The sequence below is a fragment of the Sciurus carolinensis genome, unplaced genomic scaffold, assembly GCF_902686445.1.
Source record: "Sciurus carolinensis unplaced genomic scaffold, mSciCar1.2, whole genome shotgun sequence".
In the NCBI taxonomy this organism is placed as follows: domain Eukaryota; kingdom Metazoa; phylum Chordata; class Mammalia; order Rodentia; family Sciuridae; genus Sciurus; species Sciurus carolinensis.
In genome coordinates this window covers 424,902-446,482 of record NW_025920240.1, presented here as the reverse complement: position 1 = coordinate 446,482, position 21,581 = coordinate 424,902, and the positions used below count along the sequence as shown (strand labels likewise).

Sequence of the window (21,581 nt, the reverse complement as noted above, 5' to 3'; positions counted from 1 at the left end):
GGTATCCAGAAGTTCCCAACTTTCTTTTGGGATACAGAGAGGTGAGTGAAACAAGAAAGGAAGGTGATCATAAAGAAATTGCTGAGGAGAAAAAAATGCACACCTAAAACAAAACAAAATTAACAACTGTTGGCATGTCATGATCTGCAGCCTGAAGAAAGGGCTCGCCTGCATGTCTCTCATTTAGTATAGGCAATCCTTCCTTTAAAAATAAAATCTTATCAATCACCACAAAATCCATGAACTATATTACTGACTAGAACCTCCCCCAAATCCACAAACTATATTGCTGAATAGAACATTTATTATTCTGCTTCTACTTTCCAACTTAATTCATGTGAAAGAAGACCACTCAAATACCCTTAGCTATTAAAAAGAAAAAAAGGCAATGCCTTCAAACTAAAGATCCCTGGATCATCTCTAAAAAAATAATCAACTTATTCAAGAGACTACTGTCATTTCATATTACAGATGACTGTAACATAATCATCATCATCATCTTCATCCTGAATTTCTTCTTTCATCAAGTAAGAGAGGCCAACTTCTTCTTCTCCCTCTCCCAATTCTGACCCTGCTTCATCTTCTTCCTCCTCCTCCTCTTTTTTCCTCCTCTTCCTCATATTCTTCAGGTGGACCAGCTTCATCTTCCTCTTCATCTCCATCATCTTCATCTCCATCTTCATCATCCTCCTCTTCAGAGTCAGGTGCTTCATTATCCTCCTGATCAAATCCATCTAAGTATGTGATTTGTTGCAGCAATTCAAAAATACTTTCTCTGTAATCTTCCAGGTTTGTGATCTCACAGTTAAACAAGTCAAGACTTTTCAAATTTTTAAGATTTTGCAGAGCTTCTACTGTACTGAGATCTTTGATTTTGTTTCCACTCAGATTGAGGTAGGTAAGATTTGGACATTTTTCTGCTAGGACTTCCAAGCCTCCAGAAATTATATTGTCACTAAGTTCCAACTTTCAAAGTTTATTTAAACTGGGAAGTTGGACCAGTGAACTTAATTCCACATTAGCCATACTCAGAAACTCTAGTTCTTTAAAAGTATCATTCAGGCCTTCAATTTCCCCATTGACACACAGGCAATAGGTAGAAAAACTTATGGGAAACAGAAGCCATTACAGTCAGGTTTGAGTTTTGACTCTACATAAAACATAAGTTGAAATCCTCTAAGTCATAATATTGCCCTTTGTCAGCCATCCAAATACTCTTTTTATACATTTTAATGGTATACTTAATTTCCTTGGGGATTCCTGACTTTACTGAATTTTTATTAATAGTTGTGTTTGATTCTTTGATTCTTGGTTCTGTTTATTAAGCAAAAGCACTAGTCATTCTTTTGAGTGACTGTGAGATTAATTACCTACCTTTTTTCACTGGTATTTCATGTAAAGCATCAACCACGTAATTTTTTCTGAATCAGAAGCTTGTCTTTGGGAATCAGGTGGATGGCACTCCTCTTCTCCATCATGTTTCTTACTTCAGGGAGATATCTGTGGAGGAAAGAAGCATCTTTATTTCCTCTGGTAGTCTTTTTTTTTCCCTAGTAGTTTCCATGACTTTGAAATTTCCTAAGATGACCAAGAGATTTGTTGCAAAGATGCTCCTAGAAGTAGTGCAAATCCTGTACTGGGAGACTTATTGTCTATTGAGAGGTTTCATACTCTGAGGAAATGACACGGGCAACTTTTTTTAATTTAATTTTTTATATGGACTCAATATCTTTTTTTATTTACTTATTTTATGTGGTGCTGAGGATCAAAACCCAGTGTCTGACAACATGCTAGGCAAGTGCTCTACCACTGAGCTACAACACCAGTCCTTTTGGTCAACTTTTGAAATATTGTTGAAGCTAAAAACCGGATAGCCAGTTTGAAGGAAACCTTGATAGGTGATATTTTCTGAGTAATATCTAATTATCAAAGGTCAAATAAAATATTTATTAATCATTACTCAAAATAAGGCTTGTGTCATTTAGTTTACCATGAGAATTTTGCTTTGACATTTTAGGAAAAAAATCGAGTTCTCATTAATTCATTGGTTGTTTCTAAAACATCCAACTGCAACACTTCCTTTAGTTCCCTTTGAATGGCACTGGTGACATTTTGGTCAGGCTGTTCCAAGAGATGCAAAAGAGGAAGTAATTTCAGGCTGGCAGAACACTGGGTACCTTTGCTAGGTCTGTATGTATCTAATCCTAAGAACAAAATTCTTGCCAGTTCTTGGTACTCACTAGCACTCAGTTACTTCATGCTTTTCTGGGCCACCCTGGGTCTCAATGGCCACGTTTTCCCAGTCACCAGGCAAAAGTTCTGTCCTTTGAACTCCACACTGACTCCTTTTTATGTGCAAAAACACAAGGAAAGTCAGTCCTCTGCATCAAAACATCAACTTGGAAAAGACTACATTGCCAGAATTGCACAAGGTGGTCATCAGATATTCTCACTGGGTTAAAACCAGCACTTTATGTACAAGTTCTATTTCCCCAAATATTTACAAAACAGACATCCTCATATATTTCCTCTGTTCCTAATATTTACAAAACAGGGGTCCTCTTATATTTCCTCTGTTTCCCTTTAAGCAGCATGTTTTAACCAAAACTAATGCACTTCTCTACAAGGTTGAGGAATTCATGAGGACAGCCTTTTCTGCCACTGTCTACTATCACTCACCCAGGCCCTTAGAAATTCTCCTCAGTGCTGGGCCTTTCTTGCCCAGTAGGCCATGTTAGATTGACAAACTCTCTCCCATTGCTAGTTTGATCCTTGGGGAACGTGGGGCTTTTTGTATAACAGCCTAATGAATGGATAAATAGTATCTTGAGTCCAAAGTAGTTCTATCTCTTTTTTCTGAGGGCTAAGTATTCATCAAGTGATTTACAGGAGACCTGAGGTCAAAAAGACCAGTTAAATATATGCTGCTATCCTTGTTCTCTTATGACAAAACTTGCTACCTATTTCTGTGCATGTCACAAGGATATTCAGAAGATAGATTCAGAGAAAATCCATTTGGTTTAAGGTCAATAATGAATACCATCCTTACTTTCTCCTTCATCTTAAAGTTCACTCTATACCCTTTGGGAAACAGAAGAAATTGTAGTCCCTGTATGAGTACTCCTTAGCAACTCAGTTACAGAGCACAAAAATTTTAAGTTTTAAAAAAAGATACTGAAAGTGATGTTTGTTTATTCTATCCTAGGCCTCTTTAAGAACCAAGTGAGTGTTTGTTGTTAGTACCTTTGTAATTAAGAAGGATTTAAAATTTCAGAGAGGTAGTTTCCTTTTCATTTTCTTCTATGACAAAGCCATTGTTAATTTTTTTAAATGGAATTTTCTCACATTGCTACCATTATAGAAAACCAGGTAATTCAATATCTTTCTCATATGAATGCTTATAAGGACAGAATTGATAACTGGTATGTTTTTCTTTTAGTTCTCCAAAGTGCTGGCAAAAATGTCTTATGTTAGCAGGTTTTGAATTACTTACTTAAAAATGGTCTTGTGGTTGAGGGTAGAGCTCAGTGGTAGAATGCTTTCTTAGCAGGTGCAAGGACTGAGGTGTCGCCCCCAGCACATGCAACAACACACACACACACACACACACACACACACACAGACAAATAATGGATCTTAATAATTTAGGATAAGTAATAACTTGATTCAGTGGTTAAAGTAATATCTCTGGCTTTTATTTATGAAATCCAAGAATTGTATAAATTTTTGGTGGTGGATTTGCTTTTGAGAAATAATCTTTATTTTAATGCTTTGGGAAAGTGAAGATAAAAAGCATGCATTTTCATCTTTTTATTAACTGATTAAAAATATGGAATGCTTCATGAATTTGTGTGTCATCCTTGCGCAAGGCCATGCTAATATCTGTAGCATTCCAATTTTAGTGTATGTGCTGCCAAAGCAAGCACATGTATAAAGGTTTTGTGTATGACCAAAGCAAAAAGACTGTAGCACAGATGTACTGGATCTTAACAACTGAGTAGTTGATTCCTGCCATTGCAACCTGGTGAGCATTTTCTTCTTCAAGAACTTGCTGATGATATACACCCATAAGCATACTCATGAGAACAATCTAACCTATCAGTTCCTGAGAGTTGACTCATCTCCAAGAACACCTCCTCTTAAGAAACGCAGGTGACTGGGGAAGCACTGTTAACTTTTACCACAGTGACATGCTGAAAGTTGGATTGGAAAAGGCTTGCGTGTCCCACTGGTACTTTTTCAACTGTGCCAATTCAGTTGATGAAAAGAGGAGAAAAAGTCGAGACCAGGTAGGGTTGGCATACTCAGAAGAGTTTTTTAATTTTTTATTTCTTTTCCCTGAGCCGTATGGGATTTGAATTGCAGTCCTTGAGCATCCTAAGCAAGTGCTCTATAAAATGACCTATTTCTTCAGCACCAGAGGAACCCCTTTTAGGTACCCTCTAGATCCTCTGTGGGTCTGAGTCCCTGAAATTCTATGTAGAAAAAACAGACAAAACCAATGATTTTCTATCACATTCTTCATTTTCCTTTTCACAAAAATTCTGCAAGGAACATTTTGTGCATGACCCACAGTCTAGGGGTGTTTCATGAGGGGAAAACTTTATCCATGTCTATCAAAGGAGGAAAAGACTTGTAGCTGACCACTGAGCAGAAGATGATGTCAGTGAGCATGGAGGCCAGGGGTCAGGAGGAGAGGCAGGCATATGTGGTAATTAGAATATGCTCAGGTTGTTAGTATAAAGGCCATCAAACCTATAGATAAAAGCAGACTCACTATCTATACCAATTTGCACTTCTGCCATGGCTTCTTCAGCTATTCATCCAATGGAAAGAGTAATGGCTTGGGGCTATTAATCCTCTTCTCCTTTGTGTCACTTGCCATGCCCTCAGTTGGAGTAGTCAAGGACAAAAACTGACTTAAATGATTCTCAACTTTCCTGCTAATCAGTACTACTTGGTAGCATGGAATGAGAAAAGTACCATCCTCTTGAGTTTACTCTTGACACATTAAGGCACTCCCAGAGTGCTGCTGATTTTTGGATTTCTAAGTGGAAATTTCAGCATCAGATGCCAAGCTCTGCATGAGATATTATCTTGGCTGAAATCTACTCTAGACAGATCAGATAGACATATCACTAAGGCCTGGCAGATGTCTGTCACTGCTGTGTGTCTGGAACTTGGGAACTTACTAAGATTTCTACTTATAGGATGGAGTGACCAAACATCTCAGGTGGTAGGAATGGGGGGTACATCAGATCCTGTGCAGTACACTCACACAACTATGGCCTTCCAAAGTCCAGTTCTCTCAAGCAATCACTTGTTCCCATTCAATCTCCCAACCTCTTCAACAGGTTGTCCTTACTACCAGACTCAAAAGGAAAGCAGGCTGCACTCCCTTCTGTATCTCTTTGTGTATAATCTTCTCCATGCCTATTTCAATAGCATTCCACCAGAATTACCCTGGGCCACATGGTAAGCACTCTAAGTTTTTCACAGCAATAAACTCAGTTGTGACCTCCACAAGATGGCTGTCTGCCACAGGCCTCTTCTCACAAGTTGAGAAATGTGGATCACTTGTGAGTTAAGTTCAAACTGCCTTTCTGTTCTACAGCTATTTTTTTTGCCAAATATGGCCACTATATTTCTCTCTTTTCCTTGGTGTAATACCACACAGTGCCTGCCTGCCAGATCTTGGTATTGTCACTGCCATCAGGCAGAGTGCTGATGTATTGTTTCTTGCCCTCTATGAAAAAGATCAGACTTTCTGTGTCTCTTCAAGTCCTTGTAATAGTGAACTCCCTCAGTCACTTACCTGGTAGTGTAGCTGTTCTTCAGCTGCTTCAATTCTGAGCCACAGAGAAGTTAAAAAGTATAGTTCCCATGTAGGCTTCCATTTTAGCTTTTTTAAAACTTTAAACACATAGAGTATATTCTTTAGTTATTAAAAATAAATGTTCTTACTCTGTTTCCTTATAAGTGAATTTCCCCACATGAAAACTTTATAATGAGAAAGCATGTTGTATGTACATGGACTAGAAATGGTAATGACTAGAAACAGGTGAGTGTGCATTAGATTGATGCTTTGTTGGAAATATCATATGTATAATTTTATTAGATTATTCTTGGTTCAAATTCCTTAATAAAAAGATCACAGAAAGAGAATATATTAAAAATGCCAAGAAGGGAAGAAATGAGGTTACCCAAATCAAGGAAAATTAACTGCCAATGAAAAATGTTGCTGCACTAATAAATAAGAATATGTTTTAGAAATAAGTTCTAGATCTACAGGATACACTTAATGCATGCAACAGAGTCAAAAATATTTGATGATTCCTTGGCATCTTTAAATTTATTACTTTTCTTATCTATATTCCCAAACAGAACTTAAACAGAAGAAATCAAAAACATTTCTTTGCAACATCTCCAAAGATTTTCTTGCATTTTGGTATTTTAAATAAATGTTGCCTGAATGTCCAAATACACAACTGTACATAAGAAACAAGAAGTTAACAGGCTGCTTTTTCCCAATGGGTAACTAAAAGCAAGAAAAAAAATCTTGGCATCTCTGCCTCCAGTGTCTCTTTATTACCTTAAACTTTGGATCAGATCTGCAAACAGGCATGCTATTCACTTAAGGAGTGTTTAAAAACTGGTAGTACAAGTTTAATTAGCCCTCAGCTTACCTAACCTATTCCATCTTCTCTAAGACTGGGGAGATCAATAAGAGAACTAAGGTAATGGGAACAGCCTGTTAACTGTCAATTTCTGTGCCATCCTCTTCCAGTCCCTCAGAATGGTACCAAAGAGTCTCCAGTCATTGTTCTTAATGTTCCAGAAACAGACAAATGCCAATGAGACTGATTACTTCTTGAGCTTCACAGAATAAATTCTGAGGTAATGACCAACCAGACTAATTTGACCAAGACTATCTAATTATGCATATCTCCTGTTTTGTGCCCCAATTTTTTTCTATTTGAATTTAAAGCTCATATCAATATCCTAAAAGGCAGGCTGGTCTTTGATCCCCCTTGTCTTTCTGATTTACCTCTACTGATTAAATTTTCTTTCTTCATTACTTTTCCCCATTTGACTTCTGGAGTGAGTGGCCAGATCTAATTTTTTGAAACTCCTTGAAGTTAGGACCCTATAGCCTAAATCTTTGGTAACAAACCCTAAGATCCAATCATGTGAAAGAAAAGAAAGAAAAAGAAAAGAGAAAGAGAAAGATAACCAACATCACAAAAAACATTCATAGCAAAAAAAAAAAAATAGGAAATTAAAGTTAACAGGAAGTAAATGTGTACATTTTTGAGTGATGTTTTTCTGTAATTTTTAAAAAATTAACAAATAAAATTTTATTATTTATGTTGTAGAACATGATGTTTTGGAATATGTATACAATATGAAATGGCTAAATCAAGGCCCCTCTCTGGAGATGGTGTGGACCTCACACAAGCTAGACATATACTCTTACCATTGAGTTATATCCCCAGACTCCATAAATCAAGCTCAGTAACATATATGTCACATACATTTTTGGGCAGTGTGGTGAGAGCAGTAAAAATTTACTCTCTTAGCAATTTTCAAGTACACAGTACATTGTTATTAGTATATTCATCACATTACACAACAGAACTGAATTTATTCCTAACTGAAATTTTGAATCTTTTGACCAACATCTTCCTAATCCCCACCAAGACTATTTTTTGCATATTTGCAGTTTTCCAAATTTCTATTACTTTTATAGTAAAAATAAACTTCATTTTTTAAAGAAGTCTGCAAAATATACTCAAATATATGGTTGCCATTTAAGGGTAGCATGGTCACCTAGACAAGGCAAATTCTAGGCCACAGGAGAGAATAAACTAAATACAACTTAAACTGCTTTGTTTGAACTAAGAGTGACAAGAAAAGGAAAGTGTTCTTTGTAACAAAATGACTCAAATTCATATACAGCTAAACCTAGAAAAGTAAATAAGTTTTCAAACACTGAGAAGAAAAAGAAACCACAAAGTAATTTTCCAAAAGCAACACCACAAACTTATTACCTTTTTTACACCCATACTAAAAGTAGACAAAATCAGAAGCCTTCAACCTTAAAAAATAAGTGCTCATAGTATATATAACTAGGTAATCAAGGTGCAAATTTTAATTTATATTCCAAGAAATGTTTTTTAGCACCTTTTGAAAAATCAACAATTATACAGTTGATGACATTTCTCATAACTGACTTGATGCATCTGGGAGAGGGACACAAGAGAAGAGAAAAAAAATGCTTTGAAGGACCATGAATAAGAGTAACTCAAAACCTTCTGCTGATCTGGGCAGAGCACTTACCTAGCATTGTGTGGCACTGGGTTCAATTCTCAGCACCACATATAAATAAATAAAATAAATGTCCATCGACAATTTTAAAAAAGCCTACTGCTTCTAGTGTGGTGAATGGTCAGTCTTTTTACATTTCCAACTCAATACAGATATCATATTTATACAACATATCATTGAAAAACTACTAGAAAATTTAAAAATGGAATAGAAAATTCAAACTCATATGTTTAATTATTATGACATAATATATAGAGAAATTACTCTCAAATTACTCCACAGGTTTCCCAAAACCTTCAGTTTCTGTACTGACCTACTGCAACTCCAGTACACTGATACCTCTTCCCGGTTGGGGCAGGGGTGGAGCACTGCCAACATGATACTCACAGCTGATACCCAGTGCTCACTAGTTAGACAACATCAGCCATCTGCAAATAAACTCCACTAACATGTCTTTTCCCACAACTTTTCTTTCTCTATTATCTTAAATAAAATATTATGTAACAATTATGCAAAGTGAAATGAGTTTCCAATCTCAAACCTAGACAAACAAAACAAAATTTAAAAAGCAGTAGCCCAACTTGAAATCCATATGCAACAAAATGAAACTAAACCACTACCTCTCACCCTGCACAAAATTCAACTTAAAATGGATCAAGGTCCCAGGAACTAGACCAGAGACCTTGCACCAAATAGAAGAAAAAGTAGGTCCAAATCTTCATCATGTTGGCTTAGGATCAGACTTCCTTAACAAGACTCCCAAAGCACAAGAAATAAAAGTTGGAGTCAATAAATGGAATAGATTCAAATTAAAAAAGCCTTTTCTCAGCAAAGAAAACAATCAACAATATGAACATAGAGCTTACAGAATGGGAGAAATTCTGTGCACACATACTTCACTAATCTCCAGAATTTATAAGTAACTCAAAAAACTTTACACCAAGAATACAAATGACCCAATCAATAATTGGGCTAAATAAATGAGCAGATAATTCACAGATCTATAATCAACAGATACATGAAAAAATGTTCAACATCTCTAGTAATATGAGAAATGTGAATCAAAACAACCCTAAGATTTCAACTCACCCTAAGTAGAAGGTGTATTATCAAGAATACATGCAACAATAGGTGTTGGTAAGGATGTGGGGGAAAAAAGTTCACTCATACATTGCTGATGGGGTTGCAAATTGGTGCAGTAACTCTGGAAAGCAGTATGGAGATTCCTTAGAAAACTTGGAATGGACCCACCATTTGACCCAGCTATCCTACTCCTTGACCTATACCCAAAGAACATAAAATCAGCCTACTATGGTGATGCATACACATCAATGTTTATAGTAGTTCAATTCACAATATCTAGTTTGTGGAACCAACCCAGATGCCCTTCAGTAGTTGTATGGATAAAGAATCTGTGTCATATGTACATGATGGAATATTATTCAGCCATAAAAAAGAATAAAATTATGGCATTTGCAGGAAAATGGATGGAGTTGGAGAATATCATGCTAGGTGAAATAAGCCAATCCCAAACACCCAAAGGTCAAGAATTTCTCTGATAAATGGATGATGATACATAATGGGGGTTGGGGGGAGATAAGGGAAGAATGGAGGAAGTATGGATTGTATAGAGGAAAATGAGGAGGGAGGAGGGGACAGGGGGATGAAAAGAAAACAAAATGAGGCATCATTACCCTATGTACATGTATGTTTACACACACAGTGTGACTCTACTTTGTGTACAACCAGAGAAATGAAAGTTGTACCCTATTAGTGTACAATGAATCAAAATAATCATAATAGAAAAGACCAAGAAATACTTATTCCATTTTGATCTATTCCTTTAATTGACAAATGCCAGGTACTAGATTTCCATTTAAAATGGGGACTATACAAAGCAAATAAATATGCTTCAGTCAGATATCAAAGATTTGCCATTTTTGATCTTCTAAAAATTTGTTACTAAACTAACTACAGTGTTTTCATAGAAATCAGCAGAAGAAATTGGTTTGTTTACTCAACTTGAGTAAGAATCAGTTTTGAGAGTAACCAGAACAAAGGTAAACAAACACAAAAAGCTGAACACCTGTTGACTAATACAATTTCTCCAAATGTGAAAATGTGATGCCACAAAGTCATCTCACCTAAGTAGGTCAACTATTTCATAAAATTATATTTAATTTTCCCTTCACTATAAAAAGAAAGAGTTAATCTACTGGATATATTCAAAAGATGTGTTTCCAAAAAATAAACATTTGAGTCTGGTAGAATTTGTTACCTCATGAAAACAAAAAATTTCTGCAATGCAGTTTAAATCTAGTCACTTAAACAAGTAATCTTAAAATTTTTCTTCTACTTATTACATTAGTAATCTGACATACTAAACCTCAAGATTACTCATCCAGGTGATCAGATCCTGAACTATAAATCTAATATCTGAACAGGTACAATGGCTATATATATTGATAAAATATGTCAGAAAATAAATGATATTTGGAAGAGGGGAAAAAAGCAAACCTTGGAAATCCAATTACACTGCTGTGGTAGAATAAGTCTCATGTATAGAGTCAAAGACTCAGTTTTACATTACATATCAATGTTGTGGGTACCCTGAAGAAGTTACCCAATTGTTCTAGCCTTCAGTTTCCCTACCAGGCCTACTTCAAAGAAAAGCATGACTATATACAGAAAAGAATTGAAAATGTGAAGCCATACATCAAATGCACCTAGTAAGAAGCATATGATGCTTTGTACCCAACCACTAGGGAGTTAACCAGAGCAGCATCAATTTCAAAGGTCACTTACTACCAAGAAGATCAATGACTTTCTAATTTGAGATTACACCTCTGGAAGGCATAAACATTTTATTTTTAGAAGTGTTGTAAAGGAAATAGAACACTACAAATGAAAAAGAATTATTTAAGCAAAATGGCTACTGTCACATGTCAAGAGGTTACAGGAGATTGAAAGAGCAATACCCAATTAAATCATTTATGTTCAGAATTTCTATGTAATGTGTTAAATATAAAACTACAAAGAAAAAACCCACAGACCAGAAAAATATCACAAATGCAATCTAAACAGATTAGCCACATATACCACCAAAGTATTGCTGCCCTGCTCTAAATTCTTCCCAAGAAAACAGTAAAGAAGAACAGGCAAGAACAGGTACATATCTCTGTCATAATTCTCACTTTAGCTAAAGATATATTTGATAATCTCACTCCCCCTGAGCAAACAAGAATTATGTGATTGGACCTGTTAGGACAACAGGACAATAGAGAATAGAGAAAGAGGCTCAAATATGCAATATTTGCAGTGCCCATAACTAATGACTACTAGAAATTGTGTTATTAATGAATATCTGGACAAAGAATTAGGAATTTTCTAAGATTTTTTTTGTTGTTGGTGAACATTTATTTATTTTAAAAATTTTTAGTTGTAGGGATACAATATCTTTATTTTATTTAATTTTATATGCTGCTGAGAACCAAATCCAGTTCCTCCTCCCACATTCTAGGCAATCACTCTACCACTGACAAGCAACACCAGCCAGGGTTTTAACTCTTAATGATATTGCTGATTCAATTATACAACTGTCAAAATTATTTTTAAGAATTTAAATTACAAATTATAATTAAATTTTTATAAATTATAATAACCATTAAATTATAAATAAAATAGTGTCTGATATGGAAAGTAACTTCACTCTGATATGTGAAGTTATAGACAAGAGGAGGATAGAAAAACATTTCACTTTGATTATTTTTATATTTGTAAAATTTAAAGACTTACTAGGTCTAATGTCATCTGAAGCAAACTATCAATAATATTGGATAGGAGTCCTTTACTGGATATTCTCAAATGACCTAATATTACTGAAACTGCTTGATACTGCAAAAACAATGTTTTCCCTTCATCTGTCTTCAAATCCAAAGAGAAAGAATGAAATGCCTGAGTCAGGTAATCAGCTGAACAAACATGTGAAATCATCTGCATATCAGTGGGCAGACAGTTGGTAATCAGAAAGATAAAAAGAGAGCATTGTCTCTTTAACAAAATCAAAAGAGAAATAAAAACTAAATGACAAGAGATCACAGACTAAATTTAGATTAATTTCCCCTTAATTTGTTAAAACTCATTGGGAAAGGGAAAGAAAAGGTATTACAACTTGATAGGGTAAATTTCCTTTAAAATTTTTATATTTTAGAACTAAAACAACAAATAAGACCTATTTCTTTCTGGTATGAAGAAATTAAAAATGCTTTATATTAAATACCAAAAGGAGAGTTTATTTTTCATATTTGATTATAACTGTAATATGCTTCCAAAAATTGAACTGCATTACTTTACTTCTTTCTGAATGATTATTTCAAAATGTAACTTTATATAAACTTGCCAAATGGATTTTAAACAAGGATTTCTGTCTCTGGCTAAAAATTGGATATTAGACCACTGAAAGAAACTTCAGAAATTTGGATATGCTCTGTTGTATTACTTTTCTTGATATATCTGTAAATAAAAATGACAGCAAGATTTTACCAAGGCCAGCACTATAAAGACACCTGTCAGATTAGATTGCCAGGAATTATTTTAAAGATGTTCCACAGGTAACTGGGAAGTTTCTAAAGTCAGGATTGAAAAGCACTAATTTAATTAGAATCAATGCAAAAAAGTATTAGATACTTGTGTTTTTATACCTCAATATGCCAAACAAACCCAAGTCACTACTCTTAAAAACAGTTTTCTATAATTCTCCTTTCAAAACTCTATTAAAAGGAATTTTTAAATGTTCATGCTGTTCATATAATACTGAGTTTTTTTTTATTGAGTTTTCTACTCTAATGACTTGAAATATACTGAAAGTATAACAGAATCACCAAATGACATTTATTGTCTTCTTGGTTTTGGGTTGGATTTTCTTACATAAATATTAAGAAAACAACTAAACCCTAGTTATTGAGAAGTTAGAGTAACTCATATGAAATTAAAATATATATTAAATTATTTTGAGAAATAAGGATCTGTGCCTCTGGATCCCTTTATAGTGTTCTCCTTTTTCTTTTTGGTAGAATTTAGTTGAAGGAATATTAACATTACTATACTTAATTTTGTAGCTAAAAAATAAACACTGGAAATAAAAATAATAGAACATAGTTGCTAGATTTTTTATATTTGCCCTGTTTAGAATATATATACATAAATAAATATTTAGTAATTACAAAAGCAGAGTATACATGAATTTTAAACTCTATAAGGAACAAAAGTTTTATCACAGCATCATCTGCTGCATTTAATACAAATTGCTTCACTTATTAATATATCATCTGACTTTTAAATAGGCTGAATGCTATATGGGATTTTTCTTAAAATTTAAAGGTGAAGAAATTGTTCTTTAATAGTTTTAATGAGTAAAAAATAGTACTTGACTACTTTTTTCAAGAACAAACTTAGAGATAAATTATGTTCTCATTTGAATTTATCCAGTAATGAAGGTGTTTCTAGAAACAAAACCAATTTATCTTCCAAAATAATATTTTAAAATATTAATTTTAACTATTTCAAAACATTTATTTTCCTAAATATGTTATATTATTGAGTCTTTTAAGAAAGTCCTGTCATTGAAATTTTACCTTTATATTCTTTACCAAAAGTCAATCTGTTTATCTTAATCAGTGTAAGATAAGGTTTTCCTTATTTAGTCTATATTGTAGCTTTAAAAAAACAATTATAAACTCTGCCACATTGCCATCTACAGATGAGCTCCACTGCCCAGCTCTGAGACTAGGCTAACTCTATGCTCAAAACAAGGTGCAGAAGAATGATGCTGTGTATTCAGGATCCTAGCCACAAGAGCTCTTATATCACCAACTTTTCTGCCACATGTGAATAGGTCACATGGGAGAAAGGCCAACCAAGAACAGGGATTCCAGCCCAGGAAAACCTGTCAGTTGAGTCCATCCCAAATTACCAATCCAAAAATCTGTGAACTAGTAAATAAAAGGTTTTTGTATTCCCATATGTACTTGGTTGTTTATATAGTCATAGGCAGCTAATGTGATTTAATATACCTTAATTCAACTCTTTAAAGTTAAATAATATAAACAATAATAAAGTCTATTGATATTGATAATAGATAGCTACTATTAGGAGGATTGTAAATTCAAAGTCAGTCTGGGAAACTTAATAAACCTTGTCTCAAAATTTAAAAAAAAATCTGTTTTATCAGTTTTTGCTTCATGTTATTGGTACATAAAGGATTATGATGTGTTCTTGATAAGACCACTTAATCACTATGAGATGACACTAATCTCCAATAACAGTCTTCACTCTGAAAGTTACTTGGTTATCCAACATACAACCTTATTAGTCTTTTTTTTTTTTTTGGTACTGGTGATGGAACTCATCATTTCAAGGTAACTTGAAAGCTTACCTTGAGTGACTGTTTTGAGAACAATTAAGGTTGACAAAAATCTCAATGGCAAATTGGAGTTCTTGAATAAAGCAGCTGTCTTTAGTTTATTTTCCACAGAATGTTCTGAAGAATTATCCTGAATTCCTTTAATTACCACTCCTTTAAATATGTCTTCACCTCATCTTCTCAATGTTGATGTCATTGTTGAATGCTGTTAAAAATATGTACAATCTTAGGGTATTTGTTCATGCTCAGGAAACATTTGTTTTAAATACTGCAATCAAATAAATGAACTAAAAGTAAATGAATTTCATGTTAATTAAAAAATGAAACAATTGAAAATATGCAAGACTGGAAGGTTACAATCAACTGAAAAGAAACTTAAGTATGTTTATTTTTCTAAAACACATATTTTTTCTAAACACATAAGATCAAGCTTTATTTCTGGAACAGAGATTCATCAAAGGAAGAGAGGTGGACCGCCTATTCTCTGTTCACCATTGCTCCACCATCACTGATTACCAGTTTTTCAGGTGTATCTTACTGTATTTGGTTAGGAAATGACCATCTCTAATCTCACTGTTTTCAGTTTAATCTTACTATAAATGTCCTCAGTGACTCTGAAAACTGAACAATTTCCAAAGAATAAAACACTAGGTTAGAATCATAGGAAATTCACATGGAGAACAAACTGAAATAAGAAAGTAGGCAAAACTGGAATAATGACATAGAAAAAATTAACTCTAAAATAAAAGAATCTTGTGGTATTTCATATATTCACCAAGAAACAAATAAAATAAAACCACTTCAGACTGCTGCAGAGAGTATGCTTTGCTAAGTAAGACTGAGAAATAACTTAAAATTTCCTTTGCTATGATTCTAATTCTTCAATCCCATGTCACTGAGTTTATAATAGTTACCTGCCTTTGAATGGGAATTTGTGAACAATTCCTGACTCAATATTGATCCTGCAATGCATATATCAAGCTTCAACTTTTAAATTATAAACAGATATACTGAGATTTTGTGAGTATCAAATGCCAAATGACTGGGTGGCACAAGCAGTGTAATCTAATTCAAATACATTGCTAATAAGAGTATAATATCATTAGGAAAAAGTAATACACAGATTTAAAATCTCAATTTAAAATTAAATATTTCAAGATTAGTATGGTAGAAATTTTAAAATGACAAGAATAAGGAATTCTACTTATTTTTGTTTAAAAAATTTCTAATGCTTTTTACTACTTTTATAAACAGAAAATAAATTGTTCTTTACTTTTCAAATAAGTGTGTGGACACTATTTCTCTTTAATTGGAAAAAAGTAAAAAAAAAACACAAAAATTTTATTTTTTTAAATTATTGTTGAGGCTTCACCAATATCTGCAACCAATATTGGCCAAAATCATATGCTCACCATACCAAAAATAAGGAAAGTCTCAAAACCAAATGAAAAAAAGAGAATCAAGACCTGCAAATCCCAATATATGACAAAATATTACAATTATCCAACAAAGAATTTAACACAGCTCTGATAAAATGAGTATTTATAAATACTTTTAGAAAATCTCATTGAAGAACTGAAAAGTCTTACCAAAGAAAATATAGGAGAAAAACCAAGTAGAAATTTTAGAACTGTAAATAAAATAAACACAATAAAAATTTAGTGAATAGCCTGTGTAGCAGAATTCTTTCTAGAGAAAGAATTAGTTAACTAGAAAGTAAAAAACAGAAAACAGTTAATCTGAACAACAAAACTAATCTGAAAAATGAACAAATAGGATGTTAAGGAATTAAGAGTATAACAAGAAATTTAATAGTCATGTCATAGAGTCCTCAAAGTAAAGCAAAATCAGTTAGTTAAAAAAATATTTGAGAAACAATGGCTAAAAACTTCCCAGACATGGCAGAAATATACGTAGAGATTAAAGAAGTTGAACAAATACCAAACAGGATAAGTCCAAAGAGATTAAAACTAAGACCTATCATTGTCAAACTTATGAAAATTAGAAAAAAAAAGGAGAAAGAGAAATGATACTCTATATTACATGTACGAGGAAAATAACTCAAATGACAATAGATTTCTTATCAGAAACCATGGAGATGAGAAGGAACTGGCACATTTCTAAAAAGCCAAAGGTTGGAGGAAAAAAAATACCTCTCACGAGTCCAACTCCCAGTGCAAATATCCTTCAGAAATGAAAAGAATATCAGGATGTCAAAATGAAGAAAACAGGAGGATCTGTCATCAGCATATCTACTCTAAAAAAAATAAAGTTCTATTAACAGAAATGAAAGGTTAAAATAACATCAGGAAGAAGAACACAAAACACAAAAATACACATTAGACTTTTATTCTCTTCTTGAGCTTATAAACTGTTCGATGAGTGAAACAAAAACAATAACATTATCTCATGCAGTTCTTTTTAATTTTTTTTTTTGTACCAGGTCAGGGGTACTTAACCACCTAGTCATATCCCCAGGCCTTTCTTTTATATTTTGTTAGAGACAGGGTTTTATTAAGTTGCTTAGGGCCTCTCTAAGTTGTTGTGGTTGCGTTTGAATTCAAGATCTTTCTGCCTCAATCTCTCAAGTCCATGCTGGGAATACAGGCATAGGCCAATGTGCCCAGCTACAGAAGAAATATTTAGCATAATTATATTATAAATGATGGAGTTTAAGATATATCATATCTCTCTATTTTACTCAAAACTGGTAAAATTATGGTACTAGTTAGACTAATAAGTGATTCATATATAATATAATACCAAGAACTACTAAAAAGTTAAGCAAAGAGATATATGCCTTAGGAGCTGTGGAAATAGTTCAGTTGGCAGAGTGCTTGCCTCACATGCACAAGGCTCTGGGTTCAATCCCCAGAACCACAAAGAGAGAAAGACAGAGAGAGAGAGACCCAAAAGATTATACATATATAGATAAATAAAAATGGAATTCTAAAAAATGTTCAAGTAACTCACAAGACAGTATGTGAGGGTTGGGCTCTGAGGGCCCCAGAGCCGCACACTGGTCTGATCTCTAAGATGGCATCTGGCAGCTTGCCAGACATAGCTGCACTCATAAAAAAGTTTTAGGAGTAACTCTGGTTGGCTGTTGTACGTGAGGCAATCCTGGTATCTGCCTGGAGACTGTTCCTTGATAGGCTGACTTTCCTGGTAGTCTACTCTCTGATAGACTGATGTTCTTGATTTAAGTCTGAGACTTGTGGAATAAACTCATTTTGGTTCCTGTGATCAAGAAGAACGTACGCATTGTGATTGTCCCCGTGGGCGGTGGGCGATCCTATGTGGTGCCGAAATCCGGGAACTTGAGTTACAAAGAAGGAACTGATCAGGTAAATACAGGGTAAGTAAAGTACAGTCTGGCCAGGTTAAAGTTCACAGAATAAGCGACAAAGTTAAAGTTCATGGAATAAGCGACGGAGTTAAAGTTCGTGGAATAAGCGACGGAGATTGAGTGTAAGTGCTTTCGCTTTTGTTTTGCTAGTTAAAGTGCTTTACATTCTGTTCATTTAATAGAGAAATGTGGGCACTGAAATGTCACCAATGTGCATGGAAGATCCCTTAAAGGATTTGCTCCAGGCCAATGGATCTCCATATCACCTGGGGACTGCATGGCTCAGTTTTTGATTATTCCCAGCCTTCATAATAATTTTCCATCAACCAAAGCAACCAGGGGAACTGCAGGTTTGGGATCTTCTGTACTTGATTTTGCCTGTCTTACCATGGACTTAAAAAATAGGCCAATGCTTAAAATAAAGATTAAAAATAGAGAATTTTCAGGACTCCTAGATACTGGAGCTGATACTAGCATTATTACCCTAAAAGATTGGCCGAAAGAATGGCCGCTACAAGTAGTGGAACAAACCCTGAGAGGATTGGGTGTAGCTACTAGCCCACAAAGGAGTAGTTCTGTATTGACATGGAAAAATGATGAGGGCCAACAGGGAACATTTCAACCTTATGTCTTAGACCATTTACCTGTTAATTTATGAGGCAGAGATATTCTCATACAAATGGATTTAGTACTCACTACAGAAGGCCATTATAGCCATAAGGCTCAAAATCTAATAGTAAAACAAGGTCATGAATGCGAAAAAGACTTGGCCGCTATGGCCAGGGAAATACCCAGCCAATTAGTGTTAAGGGCAGTCAAGGTCGCCAAGGCTTGGGTTTTTCCTAGGGGCCAGTGAACAAAAGTATGTAAAAATAACTTGGAAATCCAATGCACCAGTGTGGGTCTCTCAGTGGCCCCTGAAATTAGAAAAACTTAAAGCAGCCCTAGCAGCTAAATGTACAACAACATTTAGCTGCAAAACATATTATGCCTTCTACTTCTCCTCGGAATACTCCTATTTTTGTCATAAAGAAGAAATCAGGAAAATGGAGGCTCCTTCATGACTTAAGAGCTATTAATGCTACTATGCAATCTATGGGGCCAACTCAGTTAGGGCCTCCAGTCCTTACTGCTTTACCAAAAGATTGGCCGACAATAATTATAGACATAAAAGACCATTTTTTCTCTATTCCATTATATCCTCAGGATTGTGAGAGATTCGCTTTCACCCTCCCATCTCTAAATTATCAACAACCTGACCAACGATATGAATGGATTGTTTTGCCACAAGGTATGGCCAATAGCCCCACTATGTGTCAAATTTATGTTGATCAGGCATTAAAGTCAATATGACAAAAATACTCCAAACTTATTATCTATCATTATATGGATGATATATTATTATGCCACTCTGAGGAAGATATTTTAATGGATATTTACTCTGAATTAATAGACCAACTCAAATTATGGGGACTCATTATAGCCCCTGATAAGTTTCAAGTTGGTACTACACAAGAATTCTTGGGAGCCCAATTAAACATGGCTGTAGTAAAACCACTAAAAACTGTCATCAGGGTAGATCATCTAAAAACATTAAATGATTTTCAAAAGCTACTAGGGGATATAAATTGGATTCGTCCATATTTGAGGCTTTCCACAGGAGAATTACTTCCTCTTTTTAATATCTTACAAGGGTATCCCCATCCCACATCTCCCAGAGAGCTCACTCCTGAAGCGCGTCTGGTTTTGAATATTATACAAAAAAGATTAGATGAGGCCCAGGTAGATCATATTGATCTCTCTCAGTCATTACAATTCATTGTTATTCCTAACAAGAAACTACCCACTGGAGTCTTTTGGCAAGAGGATCCCTTGTTTTGGGTCCATCTAGCCTGTTCACCCAATAAAATTCTCTTACCCTACCCTGAAGCAGTAGCTCAAGTAATCTTAAAGGCACTTAAATCATCTATCACAGTGTTTGGAATTCATCCAGCTACTATCATTATTCCCTATGATAAGCATCAACTTTCTTGGTTATGTAATTTCATGGATTCTTGGACTGTTGTCAGATGCTCCACTCAAGCTAACTTTGATATTCACTATCCTAAACATCCTTACATACAATTTTGTAGTAATAATTCTGTAATATTCCCAAGAGTTACCAGACAACAACCTATTCCTAAGGCTCCTGTGATTTTCACTGATGGATCCAAAACAGGGACTGGAGCTATTTGTTATCTAGATAAAGTCCAAACATTCCTTTTCCCTAACTCTTCTGCTCAACAAACAGAACTCTTAACAGTTCTTAAAGTTTTTAAAATGTTCCCTAAGGGATGGGGAAATAGCTCAGTTGGTAGAGTGCTCACCTCGCAAGCACAAGGCCCTGAGTTCATCCCCAGCACCACAAAAAAGTAAATAAATAAATAAAATGTTCCCTGATATTCCATTCAATGTTTATTCAGATAGTTTGTATGTAGTTCAAGCTCTCAGTAACTTAGAATGTGTAGGGCTTATTGCCTCAAACTCTACTCTTTTTCATCCTTTATGGACTTTACAACAAATGATTTGGGATTGTTATAATCCTTTCTTTATTGGACATATTAGAGCTCATACCAATTTACCTGGACCTTTAGCTATAGGGAATAATGTAGCAATGAAGGATCCCCACATTTTTTCTGCATTTGAGGCAGCAAAAAATTATCATCAACAATTCCATGTTAATTCTACAACATTAAAACTGAAGTTTCCCATTACTAAAGAAACTGCACGTGCTATTGTTAAATCTTGTGGCCAGGGTACAGTCCTCCATCATCCACCGTCTATAGGAGTTAATCCTAAAGGACTGTTACCTAATCATCTATGGCAAATAGATGTTACTCACATTCCTGAATTTGGTAACCTTAAATGTGTACATGTATCTGTAGACACATGTTCTGGTATCATCTTTGTGTCACTACACAGTGGAGAAAAATTCAAAGATGTCATTTCCCTCTGTCTCCAGGTTTCGCAGCCTGGGGACTTCCTAAGCAACTTAAAATGGACAATGGCCCTGCTTATACTTCAACCTCCTTTAACCAATTTCTCACTAAATTTGAAATAACTCTAACCACAAGTATACCTTATAACCCCCAAGGACAAGATATTGTTGAATGTGCACATCTCACCCTCAAAAATACTCTTTATAAACAAAAAGGGGGAATAGGGGAGACCTTCAGGTCCCCTAAAGATAAACTTTCTCTTTGCCTCTTTATTTTAAATTTTTTAACTCTGGATAATGAGGGTCACTCTTCCACTGAGAGACATGGCAATCATAAACAACATGATAGAGCGACGGTAAAATGGAAGGATGTTCTTACTGGACAATGGAATGGGCCGGACCCAGTGCTTTACTGGAGCTGCAGCTCAGTTTGTGTGTTTCCACAGGATAAAACATCACCTATCTGGGTTCCTGAATGGCTGACTCGACCAGTGGCAATGCTACCA

The 21,581-nt window shown here is 34.7% G+C and overlaps 1 non-coding gene and 2 pseudogenes across 1 annotated transcript; all 3 read right to left on the bottom strand.

Annotated features, from left to right (window-relative positions):
- Positions 1–455: 455 nt before the first annotated feature.
- LOC124975291 (acidic leucine-rich nuclear phosphoprotein 32 family member E-like) lies at positions 456–1,041 on the bottom strand (annotated as a pseudogene).
- A 972-nt stretch (positions 1,042–2,013) lies between these two features.
- LOC124975290 (coiled-coil domain-containing protein 138-like) overlaps positions 2,014–21,581 on the bottom strand; it is a 101,118-nt pseudogene continuing 81,550 nt past the window's right edge.
- On the bottom strand, positions 3,824–3,926 carry LOC124975293 (U6 spliceosomal RNA). The gene has a single exon (XR_007106883.1). It is a non-coding gene; the product is annotated as a U6 spliceosomal RNA (small nuclear RNA).